This window comes from Rattus norvegicus, chromosome 4 (genome assembly GCF_021556685.1).
Source record: "Rattus norvegicus strain SHRSP/BbbUtx chromosome 4, alternate assembly SHRSP_T2T, whole genome shotgun sequence".
NCBI classification, from domain to species: Eukaryota; Metazoa; Chordata; class Mammalia; order Rodentia; family Muridae; genus Rattus; species Rattus norvegicus.
The window spans coordinates 133,405,563-133,426,641 of NC_141537.1; the positions used below are offsets into that span (position 1 = coordinate 133,405,563).

The 21,079-nt window shown below is 45.7% G+C and overlaps 1 protein-coding gene and 1 long non-coding RNA gene across 2 annotated transcripts in view; one reads left to right on the plus strand and one right to left on the minus strand.

The window, feature by feature from the left end:
• The window catches only part of LOC102555037 (uncharacterized), a 58,367-nt gene extending 52,295 nt beyond the window's left edge, over positions 1 to 6,072 (plus strand). Inside the window, exon 6 of the long non-coding RNA XR_015686921.1 lies at positions 5,845 to 6,072. This is a non-coding gene — a long non-coding RNA (uncharacterized LOC102555037). The remainder of the gene's footprint in view (positions 1 to 5,844) is intronic.
• LOC147994997 (uncharacterized) overlaps positions 1 to 21,079 on the minus strand; it is an 82,018-nt gene that overhangs the window by 52,044 nt on the left and 8,895 nt on the right. The gene's annotated exons all lie outside the window — the stretch shown is intronic.

Genomic DNA, 21,079 nt, shown 5'->3' on the forward strand with positions numbered 1-21,079 from the left:
CAGACAAAGGGCATCAAATCACATAGATGGTTGTGAGCCTCCACATGGTTGGCTGGGAATTGAACTCAGAACCTCTGGAAAAGCAGTGCTCTTAACCACAGAGCCACCTCTCCAGCCATGAGGACTACTTCTCTTAAATGGTGAGATGTGAGTACACAGTCACAGAGAGAGGACATAGGGGGTAATACAGGCAGAGATGGACAGCTCTGACTACTAGCCAAGGTGACCCAAGAAATGCTACCTTCTACCAGCAGCTAGGAGAGATGTGGGGTGGAGTCACTTCAGAGCTCCCAGAAGGAACCAGCCCTACCAATAACTGTGGTTTAGATTTCCTAGGTCCACAACTGTGGGAGAACACATTCCGTTGTCTTAAGCTCCCCAGTTTTGGGTAAGCAAACAGCAACCCCAGGAAGTTGATACAATGATTAGTCCTTTCTGGAAATTCCCTATCTATAATTGATAAAACCACTCATGCTTGAATGTATCAATCATGCATCAACCATTCTTCAATTAATTCAGTCACAGTGCTCCATTAATTCATCCATTAATACTAAGACCCATCTTGACATGATAAGAAACAGAAAAGTGCTGGGTTTGGTGGTGTGGCCTTTAATCCCTCCTTTCCAGTACTTAGGAGGCAGAGGCAAGTGGATCTCTGAGTTTGAGGCCAGCTTGGTCTACTGAACGAGTTCCAGCTCAGCCAAAGCTACTTAGAGAAATCATGTCTCAAAACAAAAAACAAAAATCAAAAACAAAACAACAAAACAAAAACAACAAACAAAGGCTGAAGAGATGGCTTAGAAGGTGAGAATGCTGGGTGCTTTTCCAGAGGTCCTGAGTTCAAGTCAGGCGACTCAGAACCTCTGCCAATGAGATCTGGTGCTCTCTACTTGTATGTAGCCATAGATACAGGAAGAATACTTTACACATAGTAATAAGTAAATAAATCTTTAAAAACAACAATAACAAACAAAGAATCACAAAGAAGGAAGGAAGGAAGGAAGGAAAGAGAGAGAGAGAGAGAGAGAAAGAAAGAAAGAAAGAAAGAAAGAAAGAAAGAAAGAAAGGAAGGAAGAGAGAAAGGGGGGTTGGGGATTTGGCTCAATGGTAGAGCGCTTGCCTAGCAAGCGCAAGGCCCTGGGTCCCCAGCTCTGAAAAAAAGAAAAAAAAAAAGAAAGAAAGGAAGGAAGAAAGAAAGAGAGAGAAGCAATGTGGCCTGTGGAAAGAGGGTGTGGCTGGGAGCAAGGGGAGAGACAAATAACTTGTATATAGATTCATGAGCTATGCACTATAAAACTGTCAGTTTGGGGCTGGTGAGAAGGCTCAGCCAGTAAAGCTGTACAAGCTGGAGGACCTAAGTTCAGATCCCCAGCAAATGTATAAAAAGCTGTGTGTGGTAGTGTGCACTTAGAATCCTAACACTAAAGAAGCAGACTCCCAGAAGGTTTGTAGGACTTGCTGGCAATCCATGCTAGACATCAGTGAGCTCCAGGTTCAGTAAGAGACCCTCACTCTCAAAAGTGAGGTAAAGAAAGACACCCAACCTCTGGCCTTTCTGCAAACACCGCAAAGGACTCACATGCCTTGAGAAATCTAGGATGTGCTGGTCTCTGTCAGCAATGGTCCCTTGCTCTCCATGACAGGTATTGCCTACAAAATTGGTTAAGCACAGACACAGCTAGGAGCCAGCAAACCTGTTGCGTGGGTTCTCCAAAACCACCAAGGCCATGAAGGGATGTTCTACTGTAAGTCTTCTGATCAGGAGAGTTTGAGAGTCCCTGCCATGTGTGTACCACAGTGTCTCGGTTCAGATTGTCTTGGATCAATAACTTGCTTCCTGGATATTTAGAAGAGCCTCAAGGAGACCTTGCTTAGGGACATGTGGCCAAGAGAGGAACACCCCTTCTCAGCAAATAGCCTACATCCTTCATTGGACTGCATGCGGGTGGAGCAAGATCTTCCTGACAGAAATCCTGCAGCCAACTGCACATGAACACTCTGACTTCCCCATTACACACCAAATGCAGTCTTTCATTACTTAGGCCAAGTCTCTTTGATTCCTCATTTCATCTCCTCTAGAGTCTCTGCTAACGCACTTCTGAAGGTCACCAGGAGGTCACCGTGTCCAGGCACTTGAAGTAATGCCTAATCCCATGGCTTCTAAGGAAGTTCTGTTCCACAGAAGACAGAAAAGTATGATGAACATTGAGAATGCAGTGAACTTTTTCTTTTTAACTCTAGATAGCATTATATAAAAATCTCTCCTTCCAGTTTTACACATTAGCCTCTTTTGAGGTTGGTTCCTAGGAGTTAGAGCCTAGGTTATACTGCCTCTGAGTATACTTAGCAAACTGAGTATCTAAAGCAGCACCAAAAAAAGAAGTGAGGCCACACCCCACTGCCTTCCAACAGGACAGCTTTAAACACAGAGAGTCTTACAGCCCAGCTGTTCCTGAAGGCTCCTGCCAATATATGCAACAGGGATGTGAGGGCGGTCTGGCTGTGACATCTGTCACCCCACTGATCGCCAGGGTTGATGCAGCTGATCTCTCTGGCTAGTCTGGTATCTTCCTCTTCCCTCACCATGCCATGTGTGTCCCTCTAGAAGCTACACACCGAATAGAGGAGAGCTGGTCTTTGGTCAAGGGTATTGGATAAGCTATGCTTCCCTGCTAAAACTTCCACACACTCTCTCAAGTCCAACATATTCAACAAGAATCTGGACCTTCCTTCCCTCTGCTGAGAGCTTGACTGGTTTATATCAAATGTAAACCGGTTCCTCCTCTTTCCTGTAACCTACACACACACACACACACACACACACACACACACACACACAGAGAGAGAGAGAGAGAGAGAGAGAGAGAGAGAGAGAGAGAGAGAGAGAGAGAGGCTACAGCGGCTACAGCGATTATTTTCTTCTTATGCTACCTTTCCTGAGCACCCACTTCTCTGTCAGGTTTGCTTGTGTTCTCGTGTGCTCACACGAGGTATAAACTGAACCTGTTCTTCTGCCTCTCTTTTGTATTTCTGTGTACAGCTTGCTGAATGGCTTCCGTTTCTTCCCGAAGTTCTTATCGGTCAGGCAACCTACAGCTACTGACAACCCAGGTCTAAACACAAGTTTGCACTTCTTCCCAGATTTGTCCCCCTGCAGCCTGACTGCTGCTCTTCATTTTCGAGTTCTACACATGGATGCACCACAGCCACATCTTAATAGGTTCAAGCTTTTTGAAGGGCTGACTCAATAATAGCCCAGTCAGTGATAGACCCTGAGAAGGCAGCAAGATAAGCATACAAAATGGTCCGTCCGAAGGTAGCTGGTATTTTATAAAGCTGACAAACTCCAAATAATTCAACATCTGATAATAGAGAAATAAGAAACATTAAAGACCAAAAAAATAACAACAAACAAAAAATAAAAAACAGGGGTTGGGGATTTAGCTCAGCGGTAGAGCACTTGCCTAGCAAGCGCAAGGCCCTGGGTTTGGTCCCCAGCTCCGAAAAAAAGAAAAAAGAAAAAATAAATAAAAATAAAAAAACAAGGACAACTACAGAAGATTCCATAGGATGCAACTGTTCCTCATCTCTCGTCTACAATCTGGTTGTTCGCTTTTTCTCTGTGTGTTGGAGCTGGGGATGGGTCAGTGCAAGCAGTACTGATAAGATTGGGCATCAAAGCAGAGATGGAGGAGAGGTTCTGGCTGTCCAGGGCTCTCCTGGCCTCGACTCCTTAAATGAGCTATGGTGTGCATGCCAACAAACTGGAAAAACTGCCTGCAATTGCTGTTCCCAGAGGTGACATCAAGACATAGCTCCCCAAATTGTTCCCCATTAACACCTAAAATCATAGTGGCCAGTCACTGTCACCAGAAATGGGAAGGAATCAGACCAACTGAGCTCCAAATTTCCTGCCTGTCTTACAGATTGCCGTCATCCCCTCTGGGTTTCATCCCCTGGGCTCTCTGAGGTTGGTGAGGAAACTGGAGCAGGGACAAGTCCTTCGCTCACAGTGTTCTTCTTGTTGCTGCTGACGATCCTCTACCAGCCTTCTCTCTCCCTTCCCGAGCGGTGCTGGGCTTGCTAACTGAACAGCTGCACTTGTTATCAACTGGAAGCCTTCACACATGGCAATCCTAATGCCACATCACAATGAATAATTGGATGTTGGTTCTCTTCCTTCGCTCTGAGCCCCGGCCCCGGCCGCAGCAAACCCAACTCAAGCAGAGATCTTGCACTTCCCAGTTTGGCGGCAAAGTCATTCAGAAATTGAGAGAGAGAGAGAGAGAGAGGAGAGAGAGAGAGAGAGAGAGAGAGAGAGAGAGAGAGAGAGAGGAGAAACAGCTTCTTGTTTTGTCTGAATCAATTCACAAGATAAATATTTAAATAAAATGTGGTTTCAATTGTGGTCTCTGAAGATAATTGCTGGCTCACACTCTGTTTCTATATCAATGTGTTTTCTCTTATTTTTCCCCCCAAGCTGACTAATGAACAGAGCTGTCAGAAGCCCATTGCTCATGATGTAGCCAGCAACACATTAGCAGCTTTGCATAAATACAAAAACTATACTCAGTGCAGCTAGTGAAACGCACTCATGAGCTCATGAAACCTCCCAAAAGGGATGGGGAGGAGCTCGAGGTGGCAGCGCACTCGCTGTGCAAACATAAAGACTCGAGATTCCTCACTAGAACACACTTTAAGAAAAGAAATGGCCACGGTGGTAGGTGCTTATAATCTCAGCATTGTGGAGGATTGTTAGGACTTGTTGGCTAGCCAGCCTCGCCAGGTAGGTGAGCTCGAGGCCAGTGAGAGGCTGCCTCAAAAACCAAGGTCTGGGGGCTGGGGATTTAGCTCAGTGGTAGAGCGCTTACCTAGGAAGCGCAAGGCCCTGGGTTCGGTCCCCAGCTCCGAAAAAAAGAACCAAAAAGAAAAAAACAAAAAAACAAAAAAACCAAGGTCTGAGTAGTGACAGCTCAGTTGATCTTCACATACATGTACTTACACACAAACATGCACGCATGTGTGCACAGGGAGCATGTTCATGCACTCATACACAAATTAAAAAAAAAAAAACCTACTCCACTGTTTGTAATAGATACAGAATCCTGGATGATAAACACAATTAGGTAACCAACTGGCTCTCTTTCAGCAGTGACGGGCGTGGGCATCAGCCTAGCTGTCAATCAGTGAAAGGTAATCCAAGAATTCTTTGTGTGCCAAGCATCCTGTTTTGAAGCATCTACAACATTCTGAATCTGTGGTTTGAAGGGGATACAAACATATTGATGGTGTGACAGTTGATCTCAATGTTAGCTTGCAGAGATCCCAGAATTACCTGGGACTCTGAGCCTTGAGGAATGCTTGTGGAGGGTCACCTTGATTAGATTAGATTACTGTGGGTGAGGATCACTATGGGTGGCACCATTCCCTTGGCTGGGATCCTGGATTGAATAGAAAGGAAGAAGTGACTAAGCAACAGCGTATCTCTCTTTGGCTCCTGACTGTAAGAATCCGATTAGTTCCCTCGTGTTTCTGCTGCTGTGCCCACCATGATGGACTGTAACCTCGGACTGTGAGTCATGGTAAACGCTCTCTCTCTTAGGCTACTTTTGTCTTGGTATTCTATCACAGTGACAGAAAAAGAAACAAAGACAGGTATCATCTGGAAATACTGGCAATCCGTACACCACACAAAAATCACAGATTCTTGAATTTACATGCCATTCAAAGTGGGAAAAGTGCAAGACTTTCTACCTTTGAGATTCAAGATTCTTTCAAATGTCATTTCATCCCTATACTATAGAGATAGTAATCTCACTGGGTTATTCTGTTCCCATTCTATAGTTTATCCATTTCATGAGGTGCATCGGTCACGACCATATCCCTACCGCTATTGGTGAAGATGAAGACTTCCAGGAAGACTTCTGGGTTCTGACAGTTATTGAAAGAGCCAATCGTGAGAGGTGACCAGTCCCTGAGTTGCTCCACTCTAGCACAGCACTGCCAAATCTCAGACCTTAACTGTCTAAGACAAATATTCAAATAAAGTATCTTTTTACATGTTTCTTCAGCAATGACCACGTCTCAGCCTCTATTGTTGTAGAACGTGTTTTATCCTCTTGCTTCATGTTGATGAATAAGCTTAAGTTGCTTACGATAGAAAATTACAAACCTTCATGATATATAATGAGATAGAACTGTCCTAGATCTTTAATTTTCTCCATCCTGTGACACCTCATCTTGACTCTCCCACCATGCAGAAGTGAACTAACAAAGCCCAAGTTGTAAAGACCTGCCGCAAACCACAGCTGGACTGCCCCATAACAGAGTTCAATGATCAAAGTCAGTGTCCTCCCAGAGGTAGGTATCTGACAATTTCTGAAGTCCCTAGCTGACTTCTTCAGAAAAGAAAGCAGTCAGGTCTTGGTACCACCATACACTGGTTAAGTCAACAGCAGCTGTGCCAGGGCTTGGAAACCCTGAACATAAGAAAACATCAGTGTTATGGGTCCAGAACTGTCTCAAGTGCCTTGTTCTGACTGCAGACTCTTAGGTGTTCCATTAGATTACTGGTCAGAAATACTCATGTTCTACCATTACCGCTGGTGGGGATGGAGTACCTGGACCCAGCTCCCGACTTGGAGCCTTGTCATGTGACTTGCTTTGGCCAATGGAGTATTAGCAGATATGATAAGACCAAAGTTTCAAAAGGCAATAGTGTGTGCCTGAGGAGATGTCTCAGCTGTTAAGAGAACATACTGTTATTCCAGAGGACCTGCGTTTGGTTCTTCATATCCACACTGGCTAGCTCAAAAGAGCGTATAACTACTGCTCCAGGGAATCTAACATTCTTCTCTGGCCTTCTTTTGCTTTCCCTCTGTATAACCAAGCTGTTCAGGCATTTTGAAATATAAAAAATTATATTTGTTTACTGGCTGGCAAAGAAACCCATGAGCCCAAATTAGTTGATTTCTCCCAGGACACTGCATCGTCTTCCCCTCTTGAGTTTATTTCTATGACATCATCAGCTCTCCTCATCTTCTGACTCAGGTTCCTCCAGGAAGAAAGGGTGTGGGGAGGGTAAGATTTCCTGATTTCCCAAGTGGCCTCTTTAGTTACCTTCCAGGCATCAAGCTTGCTACCCGGCCCCAGACTGACTTGGCTTCCCACAGTCTCACCAGGGTTTCACAGTAACCCCTCTCAAATAAGCTACTTGCATGAGAATTCTTATGTCAGGGAGCATGTGTGAGAGTTAATATTGTCAGCTTGACAGCATCTAGAATACCTAGAAGACGAGCCTCTAGGCATGTTCATGAGAGATTTTGTAGCTTATATTAAATTGAAATGGGACTCACCCTAAATGTGGGTGGGACTGTTAGTGTGGATTGAAATATTATACTGAATTAAAAAGAGACACAAGCTGAGCCCAATCATTCATTTTCTCTGCTTCCTGAGTACAAATTCTATGAGGCCAGCCGCCTCCTCAAGCCTCTGCCTCCACATATCCCTGGCATGCTGGATTATACCCTTGATCAGTGAGTCAAAATAAATGATTTAAGTTGCTTTTGTCAGGATATTTTCTCACTGCAGTAGGGACAGTTAAGAAGACGTTGCTTGTGTGGAGACCCAACCTGGGGCAAAATGACTCTCTAGTGTAAGCTAAACATCCCCATCTCTCACTGCAAGACTAGCTGATCAAGTGCACAAAGTGTGCCTTTGCTCATTTGTGTAAGGATCCTCCCAAGAACCTGGGAAAGGCTATGGATGGGCAAGGGTGAGGCCCAGCCATCAAGGAAGTTACACTGAAAGGGAGGAGGGGGACATGGGAAAGCAGGCAAGTGGATTTTCAGTATAGATGAGGTTAATGAGGGAATAATTGGAGGGTCATAAGATAAGGTGCTAGGAGAGGCCATTTCAGTGAAACAGCAAGGGTCTCTCTGAAGATGGGGTAGCTACACTAGGATCTAGAGAGTGCACCGAGCATCTGAAGACCTGGAAACAGGAAGAGAATTTGAGGTAGAGGGAACAGCCAAAATGAAGGTCCAGGGGTGGAAAAGGAGTTTAACATTCAAAGACAGGAAAGGAGCTTTGAGCAAGTAAAGGTCAAGGGTTGCAAAAGGCTGGTGTAGGGAGGAGCTGGTGGGAAGGCTTCTAGGCTATAAGGAGAAGGGTCTTCTAAAAGCCATGAGCAGCCACTGAAGAGGCTTAATTGGGAGTATGTTCCATGACACAATTGACAGTTTTTAAGTCATTGACTGCTCTGGAAACCACGGTGAAAACCTCGGGAGTGGGGGCTCAGGGGTTCTTGTAATGGCCTAAAACCCACCTTGCACGGTCCTGCTCACTGTGTTAAGAGCATCCACAATCTTCACCTCCACACTGAGCTGGCTTCAGGGGAGACTACGAAATAAGATCTATACCTGTAAGAGCTTCCGTCAACCAGCAGACACCTACAGGTCAGAGGTCCTGATGAAGGAGCGCAATGATGACTCAGGCTGACACGGTACAAGTTTCGGGGAGGGGGAATGGGTCCACAAGCTAGCAGGGCTTGGGGGGGGGAGACTCTCTTGGGAACTGGGTCTAACCTGAGACTGGGTCTAACCTGAGGCCTGAGAGGGTAAATATTTATGCAATGTGGAAGGAGAAGGAACATGGAGGGATGAGAAATAAACATAGGTCTATGGAGAATTGGAGAGATGGGGAGCAAGGAAGCTCATACTAGTGAGCGATTGGCAGAAATTCAAAGGAACACCCTATCTTAACTTTTCTGGTCTTGCTATTCAAGAGCTTAAGTTGGGTCTGTTGGCTCAGACCTGAGATCCCAGCACTTGGAAAAGTAAAGTAGGAGGCTTACATGACTCTGAGGCTTACATAGTCTATGTAGTGAGTCCAAGGCCAGCCTAGGCTACAAAAGCAAGAGCTTCAACTAGCCAGCAGGTGACAGTCCAACCAAGGAGCAAAAGTTAGCCCATGAAAACTTTGCTGCAACCTGCTATAGATTAGCCTGGACTGCCCAACTGCCAAGGCCAAGTGGCTCTGCAGGCATGGCTCTTGTCCCAGGGAGGCTCACAAAGGTTGGCCCAGCTTTGATCCATGTCACTGCTATGCAGGGTCAGGTAGAAATGACACACATGTTTTCTGTGGATTCTCAGTGGATTCTCTCTGAGCACAGTACCTCTCTTGGTCTCTTCCACCAAGTGTGTGTTGCTGCATTTCCCCCAAATATAAGACACACTATGATCATCTTAGGCCACCACAAGGAGGGACACCTGTCCCCATTTCTATTTCCACCTGCACATTCTCTTGTTCTTTGTAACCTCACTCCCCAGTTGTCTTATCTCTACCCATTGGATGTGCAGTAGGTAACTATGAGCCACGTGTGATTGGGGAACCTTCAAAATGCAGCCATTGTAAATTAAGTTGTGCTGGAGTAAAAACATGCATGTAAGTCCAGAGAGTGGACGAAATATATAACTCATCTCAATAATCTTTGAAATGGTGCCTTGATACAGCACATAAAATCTATTGGATTAAATAAACCATATTAATCTAAGTTAATGTTATCTATTTCCTTTTGTAGAAATAGCTATTGAAAAGTTTAAAATACACATGAGGGGTTGGAGAGATGGCTCAGTGGTTAAGAGCACTGACTGCTCTTTCAAAGGTCTTGAGTTCAATTCCCAGCCAACCACACAGTGGCTCACAACCATCTGTAATGGGATCCAATGCCCTCTTCTGGTGTGTCTGAAAACAGTAACGGTATACTCATATACATAAATACATAAACAAAAAGATACACATGAGATTCCCACATACAAATCATATGATTCTGCTGACACTGAAACAAAGCTTATTTTGAAAATGCAATTTGGTTCTAACCCAACAGATACATGGTGGGACAACATGAGAGCAATGGCCAGCTCTGCTGGGCATGCTCCTCAGACACCTGCCAGCTGCCTCCCTCCCTTTCCCACAGATGTGTCACATGCTACACCTGCTGTCATGGGTTTCCACACAACTTCCCAGGACCTCTTCAAACCATTTCACATTCACTCACTACTTGCTACCTTACTGAGGTCACTTACACACATGCACATACCTGAAAACACACACACACACACACACACACACACACACACACACATTTCCCATCTCACGTGCATGTCTGTACCTTCATAAAACTAAACTATTCGGGGCCATATAAATGGCTCAGTGATTAAGAGCACTGGATGCTCTTCCAAAGGCCCTGAGTTCAACTCCCAGCAACCATCTATAACGAATTCTGATGCTGTTCTGGCATGCAGGTGTACATACAGATAGAGCACACATTTGCATAAAATAAATAAAAAATAAATCTTAAAGCAAAACCCCGAACTGCCCATTTCTTGTGTTCCAACCCTGTTTCCTTTTGATGACTCCAATCCACTTTACACAAACCCTGTCATTTCGACTGTGAGAGTTTGCCCATATCACCACTCCCAGGTAAGAAACTTCTAGATCTAAGTTCTTATTGCACAGTAGTGCCCTGCTATAAAGCCTCACACTTCCACACAGACCCTGTCTTCTTCACCCTACTCTTGTCACCTGCTTCAGAGCAGCTTAGGTCTTCCTTTGAAATTAGTACCAGGCATGGCAGCCCAGGCCTGTAATTGTAGCAGGAGAGGCTGAGGCAGGAGGAGCTGGAGGGAAAGAGATCCTTGGGTAGTCATCCAAGGGTAGCCTGGGCTGTACAACCAACTTCAGACGACAGAAATCAAATAAGAATAGAAGAAAGAGATGGAAGAAAAGAGGAATAGAAGTTTAGTCAGAGAATGGGAAGAAAGAAGAAAACGAAAAGAAGGAAAAAGAGTGGGAAGGAAAGGAAAGGGAGGGGAGGAGAGAAATATGGAAGAAAGGAAAGGACAAGAAAGAAGAGGAAGGAAGGAGGGAGGGAGAGGAAAGACAGGAGAAAGAGAAAGAAAGAATAAAAAGTCAAAGATAAAAACCACAATCACTAGTTAGCTCAGTAGCACACACCCTAAATTCCAGCACTAGGGAGGCAGAGACAGGTAGATCTCTGTGAGTTTGAGACCAGCCTACTGCACACAGTGAGTTCCAGGACAGCCAGACCCTGTCTCAAAAACAAACAAACAAACAAGGCCAAAACAACAACAGTTTAAAAACCCTACATTTTCAGGGCTGGAAAGATGATTTAGACGTTAAGAGGAACGGTTGCTCTACCAGAGATCCTTGGTTTGGTTCCTAGCACCTACAAGGCAGATCACAGCTCTGTGACTCCAGCCGAAGGGGGCCTGACGCCCTCTTTTGACCTCTGCAAGCGCTGCACATATGTGCAGGCAGAAGACCCTTATACACAAAATAAAAAGTCTGTTGAGGTCAGGCGTGATCTTTAATCCTAGCACTTCAAAAGCAGAGGCAGGCAAATGTCTGTGAGCTTGAGGCCAGCCTGGGTCTATTTGGTGAATTCCAAGCCACCCAGGACTAGATACATGGCGAGACCCCGTCTCCAAAACTCAAGAAGACAAAACAAAACAAAAAACCGAAAAAGCACAACCAGAACCACACAATTATCTTTCAAACAGAACACAGATCTGGGAACTGCGTGCCATAGAAGATACATGGACAGAGCCAATGCTGACTTAATAAAGACACTTCAACCAACATGGGTACAAGCCTAAGAATACCCAAGATCAAGGCCAGGAGCGGGAGCTAAGCACCGAGTTGACCGCCTTGTGCAACTGTATTTAGTTAACAGCAAAGACGGACAGAGTGACTAAGCAGGGATCCTCCTTCCAGGTCCAGGGGCCACTGCTACAGGGGAATCCCTGGAACAGGGCTGGAGCTGGGATTCCCGCTAGAGCACATTTCTTCTTAATCCAGGCTGTCTCACAGCTCTGCAGAAAAAGCACCCCGGGGCTCAACTGGAAACCCAAAGAAGACCACAGACTCACTTAAACATAGACACTTCCTTAAAAGCTTTTGGTTCGATGCGAATGTAAGTCATTTTGATTACTCAATTTCTATATTTATTAGGAATGATAAACCAAAGCACTTGAAAATCATTTCCGTGGCGATGAACTGTGGCATCAGATCGATAGGGGACATGGCAGCCAATTACCCTTTCGCTTTATTTTGGTCCCCGGCAATCAGTAACGATCAATACTCTCAATCTCGATTGATAGCAGGGTGCAAATCACAAATAATGTTTGTAAGTGGGCTGTCATAGTGTGCACGGAGGCTCCATCGGAGCCGGAGTGGCTGTGAAACCTCAGTCCTGAGCATGGGGACCCTGGTATATTCTGCAAGTGACCACTTCTGGCCAAGATGTTTCCATCATAGCCTATCTACTCAGATTTCAGTGTGTGAATTGGCTTAGTTGTAAACCTGGCAAAACCAGGGAGCTGAGCAAAAAGAAGGAACGAGAAGTTGAATCAAGAGAAATTCAAGGGATATAAAAGGGAATTCTTGTATTCTGGTGTGTTTTCAAGAAAGAGAGAGGTTGTGGGGGGGATGGGAGGGGGGACTAAGGGCACACTCCTTTCCCAGAGGGGCAGGTGCTGAAGAATGACTCACACAGGACATCAGGTCACAAGCTTGTCTTCCTTGGGCCTACAGAAAGACCCCTATATCATGATGGAGAAGCCCCAGTCCCAGGGCAACCACAACACTACCTTGCTCCTGCAAGGCAAATGGAAACCACTATGAGATGAGAAATGATATGATGGTTGGCAAACTGAGTTCCTTGGGGTACTTAGAGAAAGGCGGGAGGTGAAGGAGATAAGGAAACAGAGGTAGGGAGAAAATATGAGACATGAAAAAAGGGAGGGAGGGACAAGATGTTCCCCACCCTTTGCAAACAAGGGCATCTCTGTTTATTTTCATTTAGTACATTTGGTTTTATGGAATACTTTGCTATTGGACGACCTAATTAGTGTATAAGAATCTGCCGGACTGGAGCCAGAATGCTTGGTTGTTATTTCAGCTTCCTCTGCCTAGCTGGACAACCTTAGGCAAATTACCTAACTTCTCTGGGCTTCGGTTTCCACAAATGAGAGGTTGCTAGAAGCTACTTGAATGACTATGTGTGAAGACTAACTATACGAAGGCTCGGTGTGCACTTGCAGCCCACCAGGCACGCAGCAAACCCTGGGAAAATGTCTGCTAAATTAACAACGTCCTATGCTGCCTTCTGAAGGACTGTCCAACTGCAGGTCTTTTGTTTTGATTTGGTTTGGTTTTAATTTTTGTTTTGCTTTTAAGACAGGTTTTCTCCCTGTATCCCTGGCTGCTCTGGAACTGTTCTGTAAATCAGGCTGGCCCCAGACTCACAGAGATCCCCCTGCCTTGGCCTCCTAAGTGCTAGGATTCAAGGAGTGTGCTAGTACCACCCAACTCAACTGCAAATCTTAAACTAGGGGGTCTCTAATTTTTTTTACCTATAGCCTTACCAGAAAATTGTGACACTACAGTCCCTGTGTGTGTGTGTGGATTTGGATGTGTCTGTGTACAACTATTCCTATGTACTCTGTGATTTAAAGCTACATGCAGGTGAAGTGGAGATGCAAACAGTGAGGAAGTTAGACCATCACAGCCTTTCTTCTCTTGGGTCTGGGCTCAGGTGCTTGTCAACTGTAGTTTATCTCAGGCCACCAAAGAAAGCAGCTGGCAAAGCCCTGAGAAGGGGTGGTGGCACACACCTTTAATCCCAGCACTCAGGATGCAGGGGCAGGGGCAGGGGCAGGGGCAGGGGCATGAGCATGGGGCAGAGGCAGAGGAAGGGACAGAGACAGATGAACTTCTATGTTCAAGTCCAGCCTGATCTACAGAGTGAGTTTCAGGACAGCCATGGCTACACAGAGAAATCTAAACCTTTGCTCTCACTTAGTTGCATTTCTGTTCAAGGTGTCATGCTCTTGGTATCCCTAAAGCAGGAAGTAAGCACATGCTTTTTGTCTCTAGACCCACAGGACTCAAAACAATCTAGGAAAACCCAGGCCAGAGGTCCAAGCTCTCAGGGTCTGTGTCTAAGGGCATTGCCAGTCAGTCCTGATTCCACAGTATTGTTACAGACCTCCTGTGATCCCCACATGTGGGCTTACTTGTCCTGGAAGGGTTTGCTCATCCATTACAGCCAGTTTGTGGGGCATGAACTCTCTAGACTTGTATATGAGTGTGAGTGAGTGGGTACTCACATGTGTATTCATGTGTGCGTAGTTGTTTGTGTATACATGTGCAGGCACATAGTGGCCAGACGTTAACCTTGGGTGTCTTTCCTCTTTAGGAATGTGGTCTACCTTCTCTTTTGAGAGGGCGTCCCACCACAGTGAACTTGACAACTTGGCTGGCTAAGGTCCCTGTCTCCACGCCCCCAGCACTGGGATTACAAGCACAGGCCGCCACTTGTGGTTGTTTTCATACGGGCAGAAGGAATGGAACTCAGGGCCTCACACTTGCACAGCAAGCACTTTATCCATGGACTCCTCTTCCCAACCCTGATACCTAGGCGAAAATCAGAAAAAGTCTTCCCGTAGGCCTACTATGGGCCAAGGAGGGAGACAACACAGTGAGGGCAAGGAAGCATCCCACAGATGGGAAGCCATCACACCATAACAAGCATCCTCTAGTGATGTCTTTAGAGTCCCTGCTTCTCTCACGAAGACTTGTGGAAGCACTCTAGATACCTGCTCCAGTCACACACACACACACACACACACACACACACACACACACACACACACACACCCCGCATGCCCACCTCATCCGCACAGAGGCAGCCATGTTGCTTCTACAGCTTTCGCCTGAACCCAGTGGGGCTGTGCCACCAGCACTTGTCCGGGCTTGCCCAGCTGCTTTCTTTGGAGGCCTGAGAGAAACTACAGTTGACAAGTACCTGAGGCCAGACCCAAGAGAAGAAAGCTGTGGCGGTCTAACCTGGGGAGCCCGTGAACATGTGGTTCCTCAGACAGTGAATCTGAGAGTCACTTGTCAAATAAGCTTCCAGGTTAGACCTGCTGCTGCTGTTCCAAGGGACCAGTCTGAGTGACAAGGCTGTATCTAGGTCCACGCCTTCTAGCTCTTAGCAGTGGTGCTCAACAGAAAAGCTCCCTCTCCACACAAACGTAAAGAGAGCTACAAACTCAGGCACAGGGTGAGGGGTGGTTGCTCACCATCCTCTGCTCTGAGATATGAGAAAATGCCAAAGACAGAATGGAGAAAGTGCCTGAGACAAGTCATACAGGGGACTTGAAGGGGCCCAACTCAACAGGAGACCAGAAGTCAGCATCAGGTGTCTTCCCAGGTAGTCTCTACCTCATCTTCTGAGATCAGTTCCCTGACTGGAACCAATTCTGCTAGGAATGGTTGGACAACAAAATCCAAGGCTCTGCCTAAGTCTGCCTCCCCAGCACTGGCATTCTGGGCGCATGTCACCATGCTGGACTTTTCCTGTAGGATCTGGGGAAGCTCATCCATTCCTGGTAAGTACTTCCAGCCAGGCTGTACAGCTTTTAGTTTCCAGGTTTGGAGTTTGGATGGATTTCCATCATTTTTGGATCTAGGAGGCAGCACTACACCATAAGAATCTTCTCTATTTTGCCCAGATTTGGTGTTGGTTGCTTTCTGAACTTGCAACCAAACACCCCTAATTAGCTCCGCAGTCTCAACAAGACTGGTGCCTTTGCATGACACCATTGACAGGAAGCTATCCAAGTTGCTGCTTATTTTGCTGATGACTGGATCAACAAACTGCAAACTGCCCAAGCATGGTGCTCTCTGTAACTCCTCTTCACCCGGATGTGAAGAACCTTCATTACACCCTGTCTTGCTGTCTGTCCTGGAAATTCCAGCACAACATGTCGACGCTCATTTTTTTTCCTGTTTTATGCTGTCTATTCCCTCAGCACTCTTATTTCATTCTTTGTGTCTGGCAAGGGAAGCAGGGACTCGGAGAAGGTGCATTTCCCCTTTAAATACCATGAAAGTTATGAATATATCTCTCCCAAACTGCCAAAATAATTGTTTCATTTACAGAACTGAAATTCTCCGGGGAGCGTCCCACTGATGCTCCGAACTGCTAACATCAGATATGCAGGAAACAAATATGGAGCCGTCCATATGCTCCCTATCCTGAATTTAGCATCTCAGCCCAGCAGACACTTACATTTCAATCACTCGCAGTCAGTCTTGTATGGTGAGTATGTGTGGGGATAGGGCTGGATCAAAGCCACAGGCCTGGAACCTTCTGTAGAGAAGGACCTGCCTGGTCCCAGCCGGAAGCACCAGATGAACTTGCCACTAAACCACTCACTTCACAGACCCATGTGCAAGAAGAAGCCTGATAACCCAGTTTGCTTTCTATTACTGTGATAAAATATTCTCACCAAAAACAACTTGGGGAGGAAAAGGTTTACTTGTTTTAAACCTCCAGATCACCGTCCATTATTGAGGTAGGGCAGGAACTCAGAGGCAGGAACTGAAGCAGAGGCCATGGAGGAACATTGTTCCCTGGCTTGTTTCTCAGTCAGCTTTCTTACATAACCCAAGACCGCCTGCATAGGGTTGGTATCACCCATAGTGGGCTGGGCCCTCCCATACCAGTCATTAATCAAGGAAATCCCTACTGGCCAATCTGGTGGAGGCATTGTCTCAGTGGTGATTGCCTCTTCCCGGATGACCCTAGCTAGCTTGTGTCAAGTTGACAAAAAGACTAACCAACCTACCTGAGAAGGTTCTGCTCCATGATTACAAGCAAAGGTGAATGCTTCCGTCTTCTCCTGCTGAACAAAAGTTGGTTGCTTCCAGGGTTGTGGCTAGGTCAAGAGCATACAGATTGTTGGGTTTCCATTAAGAAAACAGAACATAAGCAGGACAAGATGATTGGGAAGTTGGAACACTGGACAGCAAGCATGGGCAGAACAGAGACTATGTTCTAGAATATTCTCTGAACCTTATAGATAGGCACTCGTTTCATCTGCAAGCAAATCCCATGGTCTATGTTTTACTATCACACCCATTTTACAGCTGAGGACAACATAGCCTGGGAGGAAGGATTAATAAGTAGGGGCTTAGAATACATATTGCTGCCTCTTTCTTCCTAACAGTGGCTCGTATTTCCTTTGAAAAGCCACCCTTGCCCTCTGGGCCATTTGGATGGAACACTTATCTTAAGTGTATAAGATGGGTAAGATTCATCTTATCTTATTCAAGATTAAAGGGACCTACCTGATTCGGTCACATTTGGCTGTGAGCTCCTGGCTGTAAACAGTGGTCTTTCGCACCAAGAGCCTAACATAAGGCACGTGTTAAGTGCTTAGTAAACACTGCAAGACAAGCCATGGGCCAAGGCACCCAGGAGTAACCTGTTGGTGCAATACTTTCCGAAATGGCTATGTGCTCCGGAGGTATGCTAATCGTCTGCGTGTGGGCTACATGTGTGTTATGCTAAGCTAGTCAGAAGCTGCCCTGGGACTGTATGAAAGACAGGGTGACAGGAATAGACAGTTTCTGCAGTTGATGTATGCCCACCACTGTGCTCAAGGCAGGTTGCCCTTCCTAACCTTGCCGCTCAGCACTTGTATTCCAACCTTTCCTTCAGTTCACCAAAATGTCCCTTAGCTCACACCTAAAAAAAAACCCCTTGATACTTATCCAAGCCAGAATTGATTTCCGATGCCTAGAATTATACTATGCTTTACTCTAACTGGAATATGTCAGCCACTCACCACATGCCTGGACACATGAGAAGGACAACATTGCGGCACAGGACCTAAAATGTGAGAGAGTCACTGACATGGAGAAACTTCCTCACTTACACACACCAATCATTGGGGATGTCCAATGGCTCCAACTGGTAGAACCTTTCCTTGGGTCCTCTTCAATCCCCACAAGGAATCACATAGTCTTTATTGTGCCCACTTTGCAGAAGAGGAAACTAAGGCCCGTATAGGTTTGGTAGCTTTCTCACAGATGCAGAAACAAGAGGTGCTATAGCCAGGATCACAAACCATGTCACCCAGAAGCCAAAGCAAGGCTTGATTAACTTGAATGTGAGGTCTTGGGTCAGAGTAAAAAGAAGAACTCGCTAGAGGGTAAGGTCTGGGTGGGCACATCTGATCTGGCACATAGGGACAAAAGACCAGGGAAGTCATTGTGTACTGCTTGGTTCAATGGCTTCGCTGATGAAGAAGAATCTTGCCTCATATTAAAAAAAGATAAGAGTCTTTGGGATAGGAAGATGGTTTGCCATGGTAGTTGCTGATAATTTGAACCCCCGAGTCCCCAGAAAAAACTAGCAAGCAAAATTAATCATAATGGCCAGCTATGGGTTTAAGAAACCCAAGGATGGCTGCCAACATCAAACTTCCACATGCACAGACACTCACATACATGCCCAAAACACGCATCACACACACACACACACACACACACACACACACGAAAACGGAAAATGGAATAAATAGAATGTTCACCTCATGGGGGTGGACATTAAGGACTTTGGACATGTGGTTTTTTAAAGCTTGTGGTAAAACTTATATAAAATGTACAGTATAAAGTACGTAAGTCAGTGGCACTGTGTGGACGTCTACAATGTGGCCATAGTGAGCATCTATTTCTAGACCTGTCCCATCAGCATAAACAGAATCTCCATAGTACCATCAAACATTATTGTATCCTCTCTTCCTGCAGCATTTAGTAAGCCCCATTTTATCCTTCTCTGTCTAGTGGGCACCTGAGTGGTAGACGGATAGGGAGGTGGAGCTGCTGGCTCTGGGTTGAAGAGAGAGATGGGAACTGGATATACAGATGGCACCGTGGGCACACAGTCCCCGCTGATGGACAGCATGCTTACCCCTGGTTCTCTCCCTCCCACTCACCCCTAAAACCCAGTATCCACCACGGTACCTGGCCCACAGTAATGCCTCCTCAATCACTACTTGTTCAGTGGCGACGCCAAGCTCTGCCCTTTGTCGAATGAGACTTTTCAAGAAGATGTGTCTTCTAAATAAATGCTTTTGTTCCTTGTAGGTAAGTCTGAACACATTTTAAAACATGCTGGCAGTCTTTAGGAGTAACGCTTGACTCTTGTGATCCCTTCAGAGGACAAGAGTGCCAAAGCCCAGCCCCGCTCAACGCTACGCCATGCTACATAAACAGAACGGGAGTGACACGACCAGATGTGGCGTGTCGCAGGGAGGATCAATCAACCTGGAAACTGAGAGAAGCACTTCGGTGTAAATCCAGGCGGTCCAGTATGCCCCACAATCACCAGCCTCTATTCAAACAACCCTGGCAGCGCTGGAAGAAAAATGTGGTCCTGCAAGGAGAGAGAATTATGGTGACTGAGATGAGATTCTGACGGCAATTCATCTTCAGCCTACAAATGTTTTCCAGACAGAATAATCTTCAAGTGCCAGATCTTGATAATCTTGACTCCATGTAGGTCCTTGGGAACTGCTCCTCACAGACAATCTATAGACCAGCTATACAAAACTGGGGTGTGGGAGACAAGAGGGTTCTTCCCCAGCCATACAGCTACAACTATTGAATTTGGGGGACATGACCTTAGGTAGGAAATTAGATGTATTGGGATGTATTAGATGTATTGGCTCAGTTAACAAAGTGCCCATGTAGAAGCTGGGTGTGGCAGCATGCACCTGTGATTTTAGTGTAGGAGGCAGGGACAGGGGGATTCTGGGGTCTCAATGAGCAACCAGAGAGCTCCAGGTTCGATGAGAAAACTTGTCTCAAAAGTAAGGTGGCCTCCGCATGTGCAAACATAGGTGGATGCACATGCCCACATATATGTACATTACCCCACACATGACACACAACACATATATGAGTCCCAGCTACGTATTTACACTTTTGTTGTTGCGCTCTCTCTCTCTCTCTCTCTCTCTCTCTCTCTCTCTGTCACTCTCTCTGTCTCTGTCTCTCTCTCTTTCTCTATCTGTATCTCTCTCCTTTTATTAATTTTCTTTGAGACAGTTTCTCTTTGTAACCCTGTAACTCTGGCTATCCTGGAACCTGCTCTGTAGTCTAGGCTAGCCTCAAACGTACAGAGATCTGCCTGCCTCTGAGATTGAAGGTGTGTACCACCACTGTCCGGCTACAGGTCTTAATCCACTAGATCCATGGATACAACTTTGAGCTTGAATAGAGATAGCCTCTTCAGCACAAAGAGAGGCTGTGGAACTAAAAATTGAGAGGTACAAGACAGGCAGGTCTTCACATACGCCAGTGTCCATGTTTGATGTAAAGTGCAACTTGTTCTCAGTCATCTGCCTTCTCAATGCCACCGGCTGTGCTGGAAGCTGCTAAGTTAGCTGAAGGGGGCATTAACAGTGCGTCAAGGAGCTGAACAGTCTCTGAAAGGCAAGAGAATTTCCAGTTACTTAGGCTGGAAATTGAACTTTGAAAGCTAAGATATAGTTGCCTATTTGGGGGAAAAATGAGTTTTAAAAGCTAGAATCCAAGTCAAACTGCACAAGGAAAGATTTAATTTATCTCCTCAAAATTTCATCATTGGGTTAGAAAAGGATTGGGAGGGAGGGAGGGATCATATTCGTGTGTATGTGTGTGTGTATGTGTGTGTGGTATGTGGTATTTGTAATGTGTATGTGTGATATATATGTATGTGTGATGTTTGTGTTTATGGTTTGTGTGCTATATATGTATGGTGTCCAGTGTGGTACATAGGTATATGGGGCATGTACGTGTGTGTCACATATGTTGTGTATGTATTGTGCATGTGTGTGATATGTGTGTGCATGTGCATGAGTGATAGGTATATAGTGTATGGGCACATGTATGTGCAAGCATACATATTTGTGTGCATGTATGGAGGTGAAGTGTCTCCCTAAACCTAGAGTTTATGCTTTTTTGACTAGGCTAGGGCTGGCAAATCTTGGTGATCCTCCTGCCTCCAACTCTCTGAGCACTGGAACTGCAGGCTTGCATGAGACCAGCTTGTATGAGTGCTGGAATCTGAACTCAGTCCTCTGATTGTATAGCAAGTGTTATTCACAACTGGCCCATCTCTCCAGCCCCACATTCTTTTCTATTTAAAAAAAAAATGGAA